We start from the raw sequence: 20,002 nt of genomic DNA on the forward strand, positions 1-20,002 counted from the left end.
ACCTTTGTTGATAGATGATATTTGACCTTTATCTTATTTAAGTCACTCAGCTGGGTGGGGGGAAAGAGATCTGTTTATAATGCGCTTCAAGAATCAACCCAAACACCACTGTCCATGTTGGGTGAAGTTCCCGTTTATTTTCAATTATCTCTTATTGTATGCGTTGATGACAGGTCACATTTACAATCAAAATAAAAGGTGTCAATAACAAAAATGTGATAGCAGTAAAAACTGTGTCATTCTCCCACACCCAATCTAATTAGAATGCCCACATCACCTGTGGCTGTGGGCAAATGCAAGTGACACAAAAAACAACAAATGGCTCCAACGTTTGTCACAAAAGTAACATGGCTGGTTACATAATATGTTCAGAGACAGACAGTGTGAGGTGTTTTCTATGCCTCTAAACTCCATTCTCAGGCCTGACAAGAAAAAAATGTGTTTGTTATCAAAAGGGACCTTGTTAGTATTTGGTGGGTGTTCATTATATTATGGGGGATCAGTGTATTTTGGTCGTGTACAATGGGATAGTTTTATGGTTTTGTACAGCACTTTAACCTGCAACAATAAATCTTTAATTAACACCTGGTGGGATTTAATATAAATGAGTTTAGTTGAGTCTTAATTTCAAGCAAAAAGTGTTAAATTTTTAGGTTTTGGAATGAAGATGGCTAAAATAATTAAAACATCAAACTGTGTGATTTCATATTTTTATCCAAGTGGTCAAACCAGACCTGTTCAGTTATATGTCGTATGCTTATAGCACATAATTTACCCGTCTGTAGGATGAGTGCGACTGAAATTTCCATCCTGTGTCTGTTGATGGCCAGTGGGGCAGCATTGAAATCTACCGTTTCCTTTTTCACAAGTTTTTCTGCAAACTGACATTCCAAGAGAAAATTTAAAAAGTTAAAATATGGACACAGAGTATAAATAAAAAAAGCAAATTTAACTGTGTGTGTAGGTGTGTGTGTGTGTGTGTAGGGTGGATAATGATGTAACGATTTGAGGGAGGAAGCACATACTTTCAATGCAAACACATCATTAATATAATGTGTGTGTCCTTACCTTGTTCTTTCCAGACATTGTTTTAAGTCTTGTCTTGATTCCCCCAGTGGATCCAGGAGCAGGTTTTTTTTTCATGTGTGTAGATTGCCTAAATATTATGTTCATAAAAATTAAAATACAGTAAAGAATGCTCATTCAGTTTTTTGTGTCTTACAGATTTTACCGCTAAGGTCCAGTGGTGATGTTCATTTATAATTCCCAACAGAACCTGATAGTCCATGGGTTTAATCTGTAAAGCATAAAATAAAGAAAGAAAATATTTTAGAAGATGGGCTGGTCATAATACAAAAATCCAAATATGAGAATAAATACAACAAATGAATTCTATATAAATATTTGCTTAAAATACTTTTTTCTAAAGTTTTTAATTACAAGATGTATTTGTATTTATTTAAAAACCCAAATAATCAAATATTCATTATTACATGATGATGTTTTAAAAGTACATTCTGTAATTATTCTGGATTTGACAGTACATTCAAGAGAGTGATGATACTGATACACACCTTAAGTCTTGGGGATTTTCCAGACCACATTGCAGTCATTGCATAGGAGTCTATGAAAGCAGCTTTTTCTGTGTTGTGGAAATTGTGATCAAGCACCAGGATCGACATATAGGCATTAATACTCTGTGAAGGAATTTATAAACAAAAGGTTAGTGTAAGGTTTAGCTCCAGCCAAAACCTTTAAAAATGCAGAATGGCGACGTCCACTGAGTTGCACATCCAAAAATAGACCACATGGGACTCCAGAGTTGACAGAGCTCTGTTTCTTTTTAATCCTTTCTTTGGTGCATTTACATAGTGCATACATTCATCCTCTCCTCGACTCACATTTCTCACAAGGTATATAAAGTCTATGGCCACCACCAAGACTCAACAAGCAGAGGTGTATTTACATGGGTGGCCCATTAAAACATTCAATACAAAACTAATGCTAAACACCATCCAAAAAAGGCTAAATTACATTACACCATAACCATTACTTAAATTAACCTAATAACTAAAGCTAGTAAAGTAAAGAAAAACTAACTACTCCTTCCCCAACTTCCCCCTCCTCTCCTCAGGCCACTTGGAGTGTGCCAATCAAGCACACCAGGTTCTTGTCAGCTACACTCATGGGCGCGCCTCCATGACTGTGCTGAACTCCAAAATCACCTCAGAGAGATAGAGAGAGGTTAGAAATAAATCAAAACATACTGAAAATAAGCCCAAATCAATGCATCAATACACCAAATAGGATCCATCTTTAGTGAACTGAGACATCAACAAAAACAACAAATAAATGGTATCAAGGTGTACGTATTACCATAAAGCACCTGCTTAGTGAGGGAGTGTCCGGACCTCCCTCACAGTTAGAAAAAATATGTAGATAGAATCGAGTAGATAAAATAATCACCCATTACGTATATGTACTGATTTCCAGTAATTGATGTCGTTAATTTGCCAGTAAGGCCCATTCCTACCAACTCAAATGGCTCCGAAACCTGGAAAAAGAGCAAAAGATTTTAAATTTAACGAACCTTTTTCAAACTCCAATTATCATATATATAAAATTAAGTTTCTCAAATGGTTTTCAAAGTTTAAAAGAAAAGATATTTTCTTTAGGTGATGAAGCGTTAATTAACTTTTATTGGGGTAAACTCTGGTTGCTTTTTAATTGACGGACCACTGGCCTGGCAGGTTAAGCACTGTGAGACCTGTAAATAAATAATAAAGTTTTTATTAAAAGTAATGTAAATACTAGACAAACGTTCTTACATATCCCTTTAAAAATTTTAAAATTTTTTAAAACATTTGTTAATGAAATACAAAGTATTATCATATTTATTCCGGAATAATTATGTTTTGTGTGCTTACACACCCAGTTGTTGATGTCTACTGACATGTCTGGCCAGTAGAATCGCTTTGATTTTGCGTCTCTTGTCTTTGTTTGGCCACAGTGAGCACCGGTAGCACTGGCATGAAAGTCCATAAAAATGTTGTTGGCCTCCTCAGCACCACAGACCACTTTTGTCTTAACTGTTTTTGAAGTTCCCTTGTGACGCCAATAATACAACTCTTCTCCTAAATAAAGGCAGATGGATAAATTAAAAATTGGACTTAAATACAGTTTGATACTACTATAGCAGTACTACAGTCATCCAGTGTTAATGGAACATGTTCATATAAATATGTCTCTCTATTTATGTATTAAACCGCAGTTATCCGTTGTGCAAGCCTTAAACTACACACACACACACACACACACACAAACATATATATACATACAAACATACATAATATCAAGTGGTTTTCCTCCATTACAAACACCAATGTGTTAAAATAAAAATAAACTGGATTTAAACACAACAGCTTAATAACAGAAGTCCTGTGGACTGCAACAGATGTTGTTAGGCCCTATTCATGACTTAATCTCAGTATAGGGACACGGTACGTCATATATCACTATCAATCTTAAATAATTTAATATGAAAATTCTTGACAGTAATCACACAAAAAAGAGAAGTTTTTTTCCAATTGGAAATACTGGTGTCAAACTAATTCTAACATTAAGAAAAGACGTTTGGTGGGTCTTACCTTCGATGTTGTAAAGAGCCGCTTTACGTCTTAGCAGAAATTTCTCTCTTGTGTTGTAACAAACTTTTAAATTCTTTCAGTATCAAACATGTTTTAAAAAAATCTTTTGAATATAATTTCACAAAGACAAGACAACAGCATAACTAATTACATAAATGGAATAACATAGTCTTATAAAGACTGGAATACATAACCTTTGATATTGTAAACAACACTCAACAACATAACAGTGCAACGACCTGTTAGAATTCAATTTCATTCCACTCAAAAAGAAATGAGAACCTCATATTAACAGAACATATTTACGCGAAGTTCAAAAACATAAACGTTGGGTTGACTGCTAACTGAAAATTAACAGCACCGGTAAGAATAAGTACACATGTAGTTCTTTGATTGTGTGTGTGATGGATGGGGAACCTGACCAGGGTGTAGCCCCCTTTTGTCTGACAGGAGCTGGGTTCAGCTGCAGCAGCACCAACTCTGTAAAGGGTAAGGAAAATGAATATATACTCTGTGTACAAGACTCTACACCAATTTAAAATTAAACGATTCATCAAATACTTCTTGTCAAGATCTGAACAAACCTAAAAATTGGCCATTAGTTGCCACCAACATGTTAATATAATAATAACAAGATCATCTTCTGAACTTGCTTTATTTAGATGTCCTCAATAATTCTGCATCCAATGTATATATTGAGTATAACCTAATGTGAAGTGTCTCACCTAATCCAAGTTCTTCCACTCAAAGTCTGTTAGCTGGTGGAGAAAGGACAGCACCCTGCTCTTCATTGTGGTTGTCTTCCTCTTGACTAACTCTCCGGTCTTCCCACTCACTCCAGTCCTTGCAGTGCATTTAGTTCCATGTTCTGGATTTATTCTCAAGAAAAATCTTCAAGCAAGAGAAAAAATAATGTAAATAAAAAAAAAAAAACTTTTTAAATGTATTATCAATGAAGAATCCATGTAGTTTGAAACAATTCTAAATCAAATTGTGGGATAATTACACATGATCTGTTCCACTGATAGAGAAATCATAACTTTACAGGCTATTGTTTAAAACAAGTAAGAGACAACAAAATTATTCAAATTTCAAACTACAAACACCATACAACTGTGTTGTAATTTGAAATCAAACCCCCAAAACAATATGGATATCACTTGCAGGGGGTAAGGCTAACCACATGGCAGCAACATGGTGTATAATATATTGTGTGGGCTTCACTGACCTGCTGCTGCATGTGTATACAATCACCACCAGTCTGTCTAAAGATTTAATAGGGTATGTATCAATAACTCCAGTGCAAGAGGGGTCACTATACTGAAGGTTTTAGATGTTTCCCTGCTGTAACACATCTGACTCAAATTAAATTATTCACCATTAACTTGTCAAGTTCTGCACAAGTGTGGCAATGGCCCAGGACTTTGTTTTGCAGCAGAGAAATCTCAAATCTTCAGGACAGTGGCCCTCAGCGACCAGAGTTGCTGATCCCGTTGATAAGACTTCCCAGAACCTTTTAAAAAAAAGATACTTACTGTTGAATGAATTCTAGCGTTGCACATGCTGGCTCCTGGTATTCAATGTTGAAAGCATAGAAACATCCAAAAAACATAGACAATGAGCCAAGGTGCTCATCCAAAGTGTAGGCCACCCTTCCCTCGATGCTCACCATCAATTTTGTGGCATCAAGGTGGTCCCTAAAAGACAAAAACACTAGACACTTTAAAAAGGCACACTTCAAATCGGACATACTTATTTTGGAACAATTTGTACATCTTCTCTTACCCAGCATTATCAGTCTTGGTGATGATGGCAATGTCATGTCTCTCTCAATGGATGCTTTTGTTGAAGTAGTCTTAAATACAAGAAAGCAAACATTTTTAAGCCCAATAATAACTCACAGTTAACAATACAGCACATTGCTGTTTGGACTATTTGCCAACTTACATCTGCCAAAATGAAGATAGACTCCTCCTTTTCCACAAAGTGTTTCATCAGGAGTAATACTGCTGCAATGCCCTTCCGGCATTTCTGCATTGTTGTTGTGTTACTGTCGAGATCCTGGAGAAGGCATTGAATGTCTTTTTTCTGATATTGCCTTTGGAAGAAGTCCAGAATTATCTTTTCCTTAGTCTGAAGAGCCTCTCCAAGTCGATCACAAATGTCAGTCTCAGTCAGGATTCTGAAGTGGTCACAGAGTCCTCGTTTTGTAAAGAGAAATGCCCACTGCTGTTCAATCTCATTGATACTAGGAGGAGGGCAGCAATTAATCATATGACGCTGATATATTTATATCAGATTCATTGAATTATCAATTACCAGCCGATTGAAAAGTGGCAACCATGTGTTTTCTTCTCTCCTCTACAGACTGAGCTGTTTCTCCCTCTGGGAGACATTTTGGCTGCCAGTTTACGCAGCCATAGCTGTCCACTTTATACAGTGATTTTTTGATTGTAGTACTAGAATTGCTAGTCTGTGTTATTGTCCTCCGTATCCTCTCACTTGTATTAGTTTGATTAACATGTTCCACTCTTGTCTTCAGCTGGTTAATGAGGGAATAGTACCCTATTCCCATCTGTTCACCTTCTTCAGTCATGTCTGAAAAGGTCAAAGGATATTCAGAAACAATCATCATTGCAATTTCAATGCATGCAGTCCTGTTGGGGTTTGGACAGTGCTCCTGCATAGCAGACACTACAGCTCGCACCATTGCTCTCCTGTCTGCTGGGCTTGCCCTCTGCCCTCTTAACATTGCCTGGGACAGTGAAGCAGACATCTGTTCCCATGGACTTTGGAACAAGCTGATCCAAGAGTTTTGTGTTTTTATGAGGGTGGATCCAGGAAAATATGATTGTGTCTGAGGAAGTGTGAGGTAGGACCGTCCATTTTATTTCTCTGTATCCAAAGATGAGAGGGGCACCGTCTCTCCACATGGCACAGAGCTGACTTCAGTGTTCACTTAGTCTTTCAGTTCTTTTAAGAGAGTAAACACATTAACAGATTTTTACAAGTTTAAGTCATTTACATTATAATCACTTTACATATAAAAGGGCATAACATTTATTTAATAGTAACTATCACAATTATGGCAATTCCACAGTGGTCATTTTTCAGACAGATCACCCATGAGTGGTTTTACAACTTCAGTGTATGCTCATACAATTTATAATAACTTTTTTTTGTCAGTTCAGAGAAAACCTAAAGGCAGTGGTTTAAAATATTGTATTAACTATCAATTCCAGCCATAAAAACAGCTTGAACTTTGTCTTAAGCTTTATTTTGATGCATCTTTGTGCGCTAATGAAAACTAGCTAAAATCCGTTTTACTGCGCCACACAGTGGTTACAATATTCACTTCTGACTACAGTTCCTCACCAAAGTCTGTTTATCTTTATGTTGACTAAAAGCTTTAATCTTTTTTAATATAGCTCCGTTATTGTTTAATCACTATAATTATTATTTTCAAGAAAGAAAGACCCCGATACGTCTCTGTGAAATAAAACCAAATCTCACCAAAGTTAACTGCTGGATGTTGACAAGAAAGAAAGTAAAAAAAGAAATTACCAGGGCATGTGAAAAGCTTAAATATTTACCTGAAAAGCTTGCTGGACGACCTTTCTCAAGGAGAAATAAATTTTCGGACACAGCTGTGTTTATTGGTTCATTACAGGTGAAATTCACTCCGGTATAATCCAGCGTCCTTCTTCAACACTCCTTCAGTGGTAAAATCTGCTGAGTTTATTCAGTGGAAGCGCGAAAATCTCCAAAGAAAAGGCGGATTTATACGTCTTAAATTATATTTTTGAAAAAGAATCGGAGCCAAGTGATCGTTAATCACAGTGATTTACAGTAATTTTAAAAACTACAGTAGTAAACAGTAAATGTATCACGCGACTTAAAACTCCCATGATGCAATGGAAGTTACAGTTACTGTAAAAATGCTTTTACAGCTTTGCACAGTCGGATGTGTGGTAAATTACTGTAAAAATTACAGCAATGTCTAACATTTTATTCACTATAGTGAATGAAACCTCTGATTATATGAAAAAACAGTATGATTTAAAGACTGTAAACAGTAAAACACCTGATGATTACATGTAATCTGTGTGTTTACAGGTGACACAGATTCCGGCAGACTGAGAAATGGTGTCTTCCAGAATTTGTATCCCTTGTCTAACTTTTGTAAATAAAGGCCAAACTTCCTCATGTTTACTGCAGATATTAGGTAAGTTCTAAAGTGTCAATAGTTAAAATCACCTGGTGAATAAATATACAATATCCTATTAAGGTGGGGGATACAGATTCTGGCAGGCTGAGTAATGGTGCTGCCAGAATTTGTATCCCCTGTCTAACTTTTGTAATTGAAAATGGGGCAGCGCGGTTTCCACAACTAGTCACACAGTCAGGAACCACGCCTCCCCCTCTCTGTTAAGTTCTTACTAAGAATACCACAGGCCAGAGACGTGTCAAATAAAACAATACGGCTTTATTAAACAATGCAATACTAACTAAAGTTTAAAACAATCCAATGAAGCGGTAGCACTGTGGAAAAGAAAAGGAATCCACTGTCAGGGCTAACCCAACCCGCGGCAGCTCCAACCCAGGTGGTTGTAGCCAGACTGGCAATGCCACATAGAGGCCAGGAGGAAAACACCCTCCTGCCACACAAACATAAATTCCTCATGTATGCTGCATTAATCAGGCTTTATAAAAGGAATATATAGATGCAAACACATACACGTAGGATATAGGTGCTACTGGCTGGGGACACAGATCCTGGTGGACTGCGGAACAGATGGATTAATCTTCAACAGATTTTACAGTGTAGAAAAATCTTAAATAAACTAAATTAAATTAAAAATTTTAATTAAAAAATTAAATAAATTAAACAAACTGTTATACAAATACAAAGTGGTGTTAACAGAACCTGGATTTTATTTCTTAAGCAATAAAAACAGAAAACAAATTTCCCTTTTTATGTTTTGTAAAAAGAAAACATAGAAGATACTTTAATAACAAAAGAACAAAGACTCTATCTTAATATATGCTGAATAAAAATGTGAAACTACACATTTATTGAATGTTATGGATGGAAAAAAGTTCTGATTTCATTATCAACCCTGCATGCAGAATAAAACACCCAAAGTTTGATCTTTAAATAGAGAGGAAAAGACAGACTGTCCTTTCATTAAGATGCAGGCCACTTCCTGGTACCTTATACGTACAATTAATGGAAGGGCTTTTCAATATTAGCCAAACATTGTACAGTGTGATGTTGGGAAGGCTTTAGGTTACAAGACTACTGTTTTAGTGTTTTATGTGGGTGTTGTCAAGTCTTTAAAATGAATGTTGCGACGCGAAACGCAAAAAATAAATAAATAAATAAATAAATAAAATAAACATATCGCACTAAAAGCTAAGAAAAACTCAGCAGAACTTTGCTGGCAGAACAAAAAGCCTCAAACAATAACTTGAGCAACAAGCACGCTGTTCATTTTAAGTTCACAAGGTGAAATCCAGCACAATGAAGAAATTAACGCTAGACACGAGTGCACGCTCCCGCGTCAGGGGATACAATTTCTGGTGGGGATAACTGTCTTGGCAAGACACCTGATCCAGCCGGAACGCGTTCCGGGACCTCCGACGTTGGATCCGGAACCTGCTGTGTTACTACAAAAACATCCCCTAAATAAAAATGTACATAAAGAAATGTTTGTTTCGTGTTTAGAATAGTTTCTGTTTTGTTACTGTATATTCCCCATTGAGGTTACACAAAAAAATCTTGTGTTTGCATAATTTAGAGGTTTTCTAAGGTGAATTTTAGGCTACAGAAACGGAGGGAGAGAGAGGATCACGTTACACAGGCGCGCAATGATTTTGAGATTGCAGTTAGTTTTCACTCAGATGGAAAAAATGTCAAAAATACAAGTAAGTTTGCTGAAGTTTTTCAAAGTATCTGGCCAGTTGGATCCTAAACAAGCCAAAATCGTATCGGAGGATCAACAGTGCGGAGACCCTGGTGGACACAGCAGCATGGATGCTGTATGGGCCGTTTAGGATAAATAGACTAAAATGACGGTAGGAAGACATCACAATTATTCTCTGCTGTTTCTGTTACTGTTGATTATTAGATCTTTGTAGTATACTAAGCAAGAAAAGAAACGCCAGTTAGTTAATGTAGGCTACTCTCATGGTTCCTCAAAGTGACAGTAAAACAGATGGTTTGATGTTTCTTGAAGGATTGAAAATGTTGGTGCTGAACGGCAGATTAAATGTGGAAAATCAAAACTTTACTTCTGTTTCTGTCAGGGGAAAGGCTGTAGTGGATTATATTGTGACACCCCATGTTAATATTAACACGTGTACTGAACTGAAGGTTTACTCTGGATCTTGTAGAGAGGGTTGGACATGATGCTCTCTGGTTGATTGATGAGTGTTGTAGATTTCCAGACCACTCAATATTGTGTTTGACATTTCAAACGGGGAATCTTATTAATCCTCAAAGGGTATAAACTGAACTTAAGGGTAAAAGAAAAAAGAAGAATTTCCCTGTTCATTTTTTATCTTCTGAAATTTGCCATAAAGCTTCTAGAGATTCTTCATGAGCTGGAAAATGGCCAGAATAAGCAAAGCAATGTTGACCAGTGTTAAGTGGGAAAATGAATCAAACATTGGTAAATGCAGAATATGGAGTTCAACCCAGAATCTTATTTCAATGTGTCAGAATGAATGAAATGTGTGCAAGAAATGAACAAAAGTTAATTAACCTGCAGTGTTAATTAAACTAAGGTTCAGGACTGAAAAAGCATCTCTGGATTCTAAAAGAAAAAGAGGGAAAACTGAATCTCGTCTGTTTAAACTGTAAGTTTAACTAAGATGTAGAACTACCAGGTCACTGTCAGACAACCAACCATTCTTGAGCAGATAGGCAGAGAATTGATCCGAGCAGGACTCGTCCGGTTCTGTTTGGATCGAGCCGACTTACGACCGTTGTGGTGACTCTGATGGCAAGTGAGGAAGTTGGCGCAGGTGGTTTGGATCCCGATCGACTTCCAGAAGGCCAGAAGATGTGTCACGTGGTGGTCCGAAGGTTTGGATCAGGCAGCTCTGCGGTTTGGACTCTCCCGCGGCTCGGCTGGGATAATGGACAGTGAATGACTTGCGGTGATATGGCAAGAGATGAAAAATGTCCAGCTTTAGGTCAGTCCTAAAAGAGAAACTCTGTAGCACTGGTTCTGAAGCTTTGGTCAGCCTGCGTTAACCAGTTATCCAAAGGAAAGATCAAAATTTAGGATCAATATTAAAAGTCCAAAAGATAAAAAAACACAACTAAAGAAAAGCGAAGTATTAGCCGGAAAAAGGAATGAACTACAGAGTTAATCAGTCCAAAAAGAAAACTAAATTGTCAATCTTGCATCTTGAATGCAGGCACAAACTTTAGTATCGGTAGTGATGTTCTTCACATCACTGCAAACTTAATTCTCTGGCAGCATCTCTCTCTCTTGCGTTCAGGCGAAGTCCTAACTCTGAAAAAGAGCCATGTCTGGAGAGGATGGGTTGAAGAGAACTTGAAGTCCACTTAAGGAAGAGAGCCAAAAGAGGAAGAGAGAACTAAACTCTTTGTTCTGAGTTCAAAAAGTGTTAGTTTGAAAACCCGCCCCATGGAAAGGATGGGACCATTATCTTGACCAATAACAGTCTTGTGGGCTGGTTTTGGGGTCAGATAGCAGATCCAGAGGGGCTGGTCTGATCATTTTGTAAAGAGTTATCAAATTAAACATTTTTGTGAATATATCTATATATATATAGATATATATATATCCAAGTTATTGAAGCCTTAAATGAAACATCATTAAACTCCAGTGAATCATTGAAAAGACAAGAAAATAATAAAGAAAAAAGTTATATCTCACACAAACACAGTAATAAAGTTTCAGGTCACCAATTAATCAAGCTTGTTGATTAAACCTTGTACACAATGATAATGATTATATGCATGGGCAGGGTCTCAAGATAAAACACATATGTATATATGTATCTATTTAAATGAACATTTTAGACTAGTAAAGTATAATCTTTTACTATTCATCAAAAGTCTTGGTCTTCTCTGTGCTGGGACACAGAGAAACATTAAGACACTTTAGTACCCTCTGGAATGTGAAGATAAACATTCCTCGGTGTGTCCAGATGTCCTAGAAAAGGGGGTTTTCTTTTATCAGTTGAAGAAAGACACCAGTTAAGAAAGAGACTGTTTCAAAAGTGGACATTTTGGATGAAGAGTTGCATCTGGGACCTTTTGGTTGTTAACTAAAAAGCAAATTTATGTTGCAGAAGATTAAAGTTCAGAAATTTCCCAGGTCCGTAAATAACCTAATGAAGTCCTTTCCAGTCCATGTTGGGGGAGAGTCGACCTTTGTTGACCTGTGGAGCTGGAAACCAAGTCATAAATTTGAGTCAGACCCCCACTTTGGGAGTGAGACCGTTAGTCTGTAAGGAGAGAAAATCCTCAAAGATGTTTAATTCAGTCACGATTAAACAAAAGTTCCAATCTTTATTTTGAAGACGCTGGAATCTGCTACACTCAGCAATTCTGGAAGGTTAGAAATAATCTTGGTCCTCAAAGGACTTTTTACTTCTTGAATAATGTTTGTAGATTAAAGTGTGAGTTGGAGAATATCATGAACAATGCTGGGCTTTACTTTGATCATATATTGGATATGGACATCTCTCTAGAGGAGCTGCAGAAGGTTGTTAATAAAGCCAAATTAAATAAAGTTGTAGGAGTTGATGATATCCCTAATGAGGCTTTAAAAGCGCCCAGCATGTTAAAGATCTTACATGGTTTGTTTCTAAAGTGTTTCCAGGATGGTTTTGTCCCTTCAGTGTGGAACAAATCAATAATTAAACCCATTCCTAAATCTGCCAAAGCAGACCCACGAGTTCCTTTAAACTACAGAGGTATCAGTCTTCTTAGTACCGCTTATAAATTCTACTCAGGGTTCTAAACAGTAGATGAAATGATTTCCTAGAGTCTCCAGGTGTGATGGTGGAAGAACAAAATGGCTTCAGGGAAAACAGGACATGCATGGTTTGTCTTCCGTTGTGAGAGCAAGGTTACAGGAGGGTAAAGAGACTTTCTTTTGTCGACTTTAAAAAAGCTTTTGATTGGATAAATAGAGACCTTTTGGAATATAAATTGATCTCTTCTGGTATTGGAGGTAAGTTCTATGGTGCTATTAAATCCCTGTACAACGTTCCTGTTGCTTGTATTCAGGTAAATAATCTTAGAACTGATTGGTTTCCTGCTCCGTTTGGAGTTAAACAAGGAGATGTTCTTTCCCAACTTTATTTACTTTCTATGTAAATGACTTGGCCCAAGAAATCAAACAGGCTACGCTTGGTTTAGATATAGAAGACGCTACACTTAGGGAGAGGTCAGAGGTCATTGTGTGCACAATGAAGAGCTGGTACGTTGCCCCTAGCGACTGAAGTGGGCGGGTATAAGGGTGTACCTGAAGAACAGTGTATATGTGTTTTATGTGATCTTGAAGTTGTTGGAGATGAACTTCATTTCTTGTTCCAATGTCCGCTGTATGATGAACTGAGGAAATCTCTGTCTGAAAACGTACAAAGGAAGAAAGCAGATTTGTTTTGGATGTCTGAGTATGATATGTTGAGTTGGTTCTTCAAGGAGGAGATTCATGCTTTAGCTAGATTTATTGAAACAGGATGGACATTAAGACAGAAAACATTGTTTCCTACATAAGAACACAATCCTTTCATTTGTATATTTTGATTTATCTTGTTGTTGTTGTATAAGTTGATGGATACACAAGACTTGTTCTTGGTTTTCTGGTTTTTCTTTTTCTGTTTGCCATCTTTGAATTGTCTAGATTTATATTGTATAGTGTCTTGTAAGCCCATGTGGACATGACACTGAAATTAACAAATCAATCAATCTAAAAGAGAAGAATGTTCACAAGGCTTCATAAATCTGAACCTTTCTCAGTGTAGAACAAAGTGTGTATGAGAGCCATGTAATGTCCATGTTAGCATGACGGTGCTGCTCTGACCCCCCTCCTCCTTTCAGGGTGGAGCCTGCTGGAGAACCATGGTTGAGACCAGGAGGTGTGAGGAAGTGTAAGTGTGTTTTTCATTGGATTCTTCACATTCAACCATCTTCACACTGTCCCATCACTCATTCATCAGTCAGCATCAAAGTGTCAATAGATCAATAACTGCAGCTGGATTGTGTTTGTTCTCTCCATCAGATTCCTGTCCACTCACTATCGACACAAACACAGTGAACATAAAACTCAAACTGTCTGACAACAACAGGAAGGTGACATGTGTGGAGGAGTTTCAGTCATATCCTGATCATCCAGACAGATTTAACTGTCTTCAGCTGCTTTGTGGAAATGTTCTGACTGGTCGCTGCTACTGGGAGGTCGAGTGGAGAGGAGACGTTGATATATCAGTGTGTTACAGAGAAATCAGGAGGAGTGGAAACTTCAGAGACTGTTGGTTTGGATTCAATGATCAGTCCTGGAGTCTGAGATGTTCTGATATTGAAGGTTACTCTGTCTGGCACAATGACAGAAGAACACCCTCCTCCTCCTCCTCCTCCTCCTCCTCCTCCTCTGTCTCTAACAGAGTAGCAGTGTATGTGGACTGTCCTGCTGGCTCTCTGTCCTTCTACAGAGTCTCCTCTGACTCACTGATCCACCTCCACACCTTCATCACCACATTCACTCATCCTCTCTATGCTGGATTTGGGTTCTGGTCCTGGTCACCTGGTTCCTGGGTATCTCATTGTTGAGTGTAAAGAGTTTGATCATGTCAGAGAAACTCTGACTGGTGAACAGATAGTTCAGTCTGTACATGTCTGTCTCTTTCACTCAGAAACATCTTTTCGGATTCATTCAGTTTCTGTGTGAAACTCTTCTAAATGATTCCTTGGAAACTTCTTCCTCTTCCAGTCCTTTAATGGAGGCTTGATGCAGCATAATTTCATTCTGCATCTGTGGTCTAATGATCTTCAATAACAATAAAATAATCATACTAGAGACGCCACGATTACGTCATTTCACTATTAATCACAGTTTTAAACCTCATGATTAATTAATCATAAAGATTCCTCAATATCACGACTTTCCATGAAAGATCATGTCTGAACCACGAACACGGAACAAAATCAGAGTTCTGTGATAAATCAGACGAGTCGTCCTGCAGCATCCTCTACATGTACGGCTGGAAAAGCGTCTGAATCTGCAGGAATAAGGAGGATAAAGTGGTTTCAGGTGGATTCTGTTCACCGCTGTAACAAGTCACCTACATGCCCAAAAGCAGCTTCTCTGGCTGAGATAAAGCCACGTTCTGGTCTTTAACACGGCAGGAGTAGAACTTTGTTGATGCGGACAACAAACAGAATAAAATCCAGGTGTTCATTCCACAGTTTCATCTCTTTGCATTAACATGTTCATTCTGACAGCATGTGAGTTCACACATTTATAGATGGAAATGAATTAACACAGAATAATCAGAGAAACAGGATTATTTGTTTGACAGTAATCGTAGCAAAGAAAATCTGTAAGGTGACGTCTCTATCCAGGACTGATGGAGATCCCAAACTGTCCTCAACGTTCAGCTGCAGAAAGGCAACGAGGAGCCACGACTTCCTCTCAGAGTCCTTTACAAGCCAAACAAAAACCTCCAACACTGAAACACCAGGAAGGATTTGAATACATGAAATTTTGTGTTTTGTTGGAGAAACATGGAGCTTATATGAAGCATTTAATCACTTCTGGATCATTCTACAAGGCCGGCTTCAGTTAAGAAGAATTATTTTCTCTCTGCTGGCTGATAATTGTGTGATGTTTAGAAAATTATAATAAAACAGCTGAATATTTACTTAATTTGATATTATTGGGAAAAATCTTTATTTATAATTGTAGGTATTTCCAAACTAAAGCCATAATTATTTCCTGTAAGAACGACTTTTATTCATCTTCTAAAATAATTGAGATTATAAAAAGTAAATGTGGTCAAGATGAGTTGTTTGAACAAACTTTACCTTCTTTTTATTTCTTATTTTTATATGCAGAGCAAGTTACTAAATACTATTTGGAACAAATTTACCCATAAGAATGTAGATAAAATGACTAATATTTATTCAGGATGTTTTCTTGTATTTTATCTTATTTCTGACACAAATGGTTTCTTACTTTGTTCAATCTGACTTGTTTATAATAATTAGGCTGATGTGAATATAATATGATCGGTTTGGTCCTTGTAAAAGAAAAAGTTTAACCTTTAAAGTGTTTTTTTATAGTTAATACAAACTTTTTATAACTTCTTTTTTATGATTTGATCATGCAATAATAATTACTTTTTATTACATTATTTTTTTTAATGATTTTCCTGTATATATTTTCTCTGTTCAAATGAAATAAAATAATTCATTACAAAAATATCTACATTGAAAAGTATAAACTTTGAGTTGTAATATTTATTTCCTTAAACCAGTGGTTCAAGTCCGGTCCTCGAGATCTACCATCCTGCAACTTTTACATGCCACCCTTCTCCAACACACTTGAATCAGATGTCATCTGCATGTCATTCCGCTCTGCAGAAGCCTGGTAATGAGCCAGTCATTTGATTCAGGTGTGTTGGAGAAGGGTTGCATCTAAAAGTTGCAGGATGGTAGATCTCTAGGACCGAACTTGGGCACCTCTGCCTTAAATATTCTAATGCATCTGTTTGCCTTCTTGGTAATTTTACATAATTTTAATCTGAATTTAAAAATGTTTTAATCATTCTTTCTTTCATTCTTTACCGCTTAGTCCATTACAGGTCGCAGGTAAGCTGGAGTCTATCCCAGCATTTTGGCAGGTGAGAGGCAGGTACACCTGGACAGGTAACCAGTCCATTGCAGGGCCAACACAGATAGAGAAAAACGATCATCTACACACACACACTGATGGGTATTTTTCCATCATAGAATAAGACACAAAGAACTCAGAGTGAAGTCAGCTTCATCGCGATGGGGAGAGACGGTGGTTCAGCACTCAGAGAGCGTCTGGTGTCAACTCCGAAGTCTCAACCCCAGTGCAGCCTCTTTATTGAGCAGCTATCACACTTCAGTAGAGCAAGCAAAGTTCTCGCAAACTTCAAACAGGGAAACACATCAGCATGCAACACTTTATGACCCTTATCACACAGAGTTAGATTAGATTAGATTAGATTAGATTAGACTTTATTATCTCACAGTGGAGAAATTCACTTGTTACAGCAGCTCTTGTTATAGAATAAAGTACAGAGAGGCAAAATAAGGTGAACATGCATCACAGCAAGAAAGTGCAATAGAAATTATTTACAAGTCTAAGAAAAGCAAAAATATGTACCGTTATAATATAAAGATATATATATATATATACATACATATATATACATACATACACACATACATACATACACACATACATTATATATATATATATATATATATATATATATATATACATATATATATATATATATATATATATATATATATATATATATATATATATTGTGACCATCACATCCTGTCCTCTGCAGGGTGAGTGAGACAACAAATCATTACCCATCCTTAAGGGAGAAACTTTAAACTGTTAACTTTAAACTGTCAACTGCTTTCTCTAAGACACACACTTAGAATTTAGAGTCAGCAATTAACCTAACATGCATGTCTTTGGACAAAAAAAGTTTCTAATAATTTTATTTTTGTTATTATTATTATTATTATTATTATTATTATTAGTAGTAGTAGTAGTAGTAATAGTAGTAGTAATAGTAGTTGTTACTGTCCCTCACACACACATAGCTCTAGCCCGTATATTTTGCTTTCATTCCCTCAAAGTGACAAAGAGGACGGAACGATTTTTTATTATGTAGGTTCTGCCCGACCCGTTTATTTTGTTTACACACCTATAGAAGACCGCATTGTGAAGGCAACTCATGCATGCTGTTGTGTACCTTAAGAAGAGAAAATTGTAACATAAATAAGATAAGACATAAGAAAAGGAAGAACGAAGACAAGTCGGAGTTCTAAGGATATTTAGCCCCTCATGGATATCAGCTCACGAGGTTTGTCTTGTTTATTTGACTTAATTTTATTAATCGCTAATTTCATATTGTAACGTATCCTCTGTATTTCTTTGTGACCAGTTCTCACGGGTTGTCAAGGCAATAAACCCTGTTTTTTAAACTTCCTCGTGCCTGTGATCGATCCTGAGGGCGCTACAGTAGTAGTAGTAGTAGTAATAGTAGTGGTAGTAGTAGTAGTAGTAAGAGAGTTACAGGTGGACAGATATCTGGCAGTTCCACAAACTGCAGTTCCACCATCAGCCAGCAGAGGGCAGTAACTAACCAACTTCAGTCCCACCATCACACAGTAGCATCTATTATAAGCATCTATTTCACACACAAATTTACTCTTTACATTTTTGTTACAATTACAATTTCTAATATGATAATAGAACTAAAATAATAATAACCTGATATAAATATAATATCTAGAGTTGTTCACAAACACACAACTACACTATTTACATACTTAAGAAAAGTCAAAAATACAATTTCCATCATTAAATGAAAGACTTTCATTCAGTGATTGTAAATATGGAACAAAAATGGGTTAACAGCTGGACATTAAAGCAAACTATAGTATTGTTCAGTCTTTTCTAAACTAAACATGTTCTCCCTGCTGTCCTTTAAAACTAAACACAAACAAGAAGACAATCTTCATGTTTTCTGTCATGTACAACTGGAATCCTCCGTTTCCATCTTTTGTCCCACATGCAGACCAAACTATTCCACCTGCTTGCTCTGGCCTCTTGGAGTTGGTGCAGCTTCATCCCCAGACACTGCTCATGGTAGCATCTTCCACAGGTATCACACTGTATCTGCACAATAACAGCAGTAAAATAACATGGGATTAATCCTGCATCTACAATGCAAATAAAGAGGTAAATGTGCAGCAGAGAATCATTTCTTGTTACTGTCAGGGCGATGTTTGCTTCAACTTATTATTATTTATTATTTACATGTCATTTCATTGACTTCATGCATGTACATTATATTGTAAATTGTAAAGGAATTGACATCTTAGGGAAATAAAACTTTTATTTCTAAATCAGTTAATATTGGTGATTAAATGTAAAACTGGAAACAAAGTGCAAACAGTGAGAAACACTTCCCCAGTCAGTGGTGGGAGGCCCAGATCCTGGAGGCTTTGACGCTGAGCACATTGCACAATTGTTTTCCATGTCAAACACTCCAAGAAAAGGATGGAGGACAGAGGAGACGTGGATGCAGCAAAAGTAGAAATGAGAAGAAGATTGTGTTTACCTGCTCTCTACATTTATTCCTCTGCCTGTTTGGGCCACTATCTGCCCTGTGCTGTTTTATGTGTCTACCTACCACCCTGTCTAGAAGCTTCTTTCTTCAATAAAACACATTTAAACTGCTGCCTGTTCAGTCTCCATTCATTTCCTTCACAGCGCTTTCTAGAAATAAATGCTGTCTGTATTGCAGGAGGAAAAACCTGCTTTTTAGAATCTGGACCAGCTCTGGTGATCTGGTTTACCTGATGTAAACAATATTAACAACGACTGTAAACCTGATTCACTGAGGATGGAAAGTGCAAACGTTCTCCTCTCATCAGCATCTTCTTTCTAGATGTGTCAAAGGTCATAGCCGGTGATGCAGGAAAGGCTTCCATCATCGCCCTCGCCATCTACACCAACACACAGTCTGAAAAGTCATCAGTCACACACTTTTCCCAACAAACGTTTCCACTTTGACTTCATGTATTATTTACTTTAAATCTGTACATAGTAATATTCTTCCTTCTATTTGTCCAGAGGTAATTAATACAACATGTTTAATGTACATTACACACTACATGGGCTTTTTCAGCCAGCAGACAGCCTTCAATACCGTTCACATAAATCCCCCCAAAACTGAAGTATAAATGTAGAATTAGGACCTCACTGCCTGATGTTGTTTTTTACCATCGCTGCCATGTGCTGTCACACCATTAATTCAGGTGTATCGTCTGTTCTGATGTTTGTTTTAGAAGCATGCGCTCAGCATAATAAGAACACGGCGTTTTATTGGCTCTCTGGGGACGTGTGTATCTAGTAATATTTGATTCTTTCAGAAAAAGACACTGAAATCAAAGGTGGACAGTTAGTCCCACATGCACACAGTGAACTTTGTACACAGTCATGCAGACAGAAATATACCGTGGTGACTATGAGCCCACAGCTACTGTCATCTTGTTGAACTGGATGCTGGATGGTTGCTCCTCC

The 20,002-nt window shown here is 37.1% G+C and overlaps 1 pseudogene; it reads left to right on the forward strand.

The window, feature by feature from the left end:
• LOC121646913 overlaps positions 1-16,025 on the forward strand; it is a 143,334-nt pseudogene extending 127,309 nt beyond the window's left edge.
• Positions 16,026-20,002: the final 3,977 nt, after the last annotated feature.

This window comes from Melanotaenia boesemani, chromosome 10 (assembly GCF_017639745.1).
Source record: "Melanotaenia boesemani isolate fMelBoe1 chromosome 10, fMelBoe1.pri, whole genome shotgun sequence".
Classification (NCBI taxonomy): Eukaryota; Metazoa; Chordata; class Actinopteri; order Atheriniformes; family Melanotaeniidae; genus Melanotaenia; species Melanotaenia boesemani.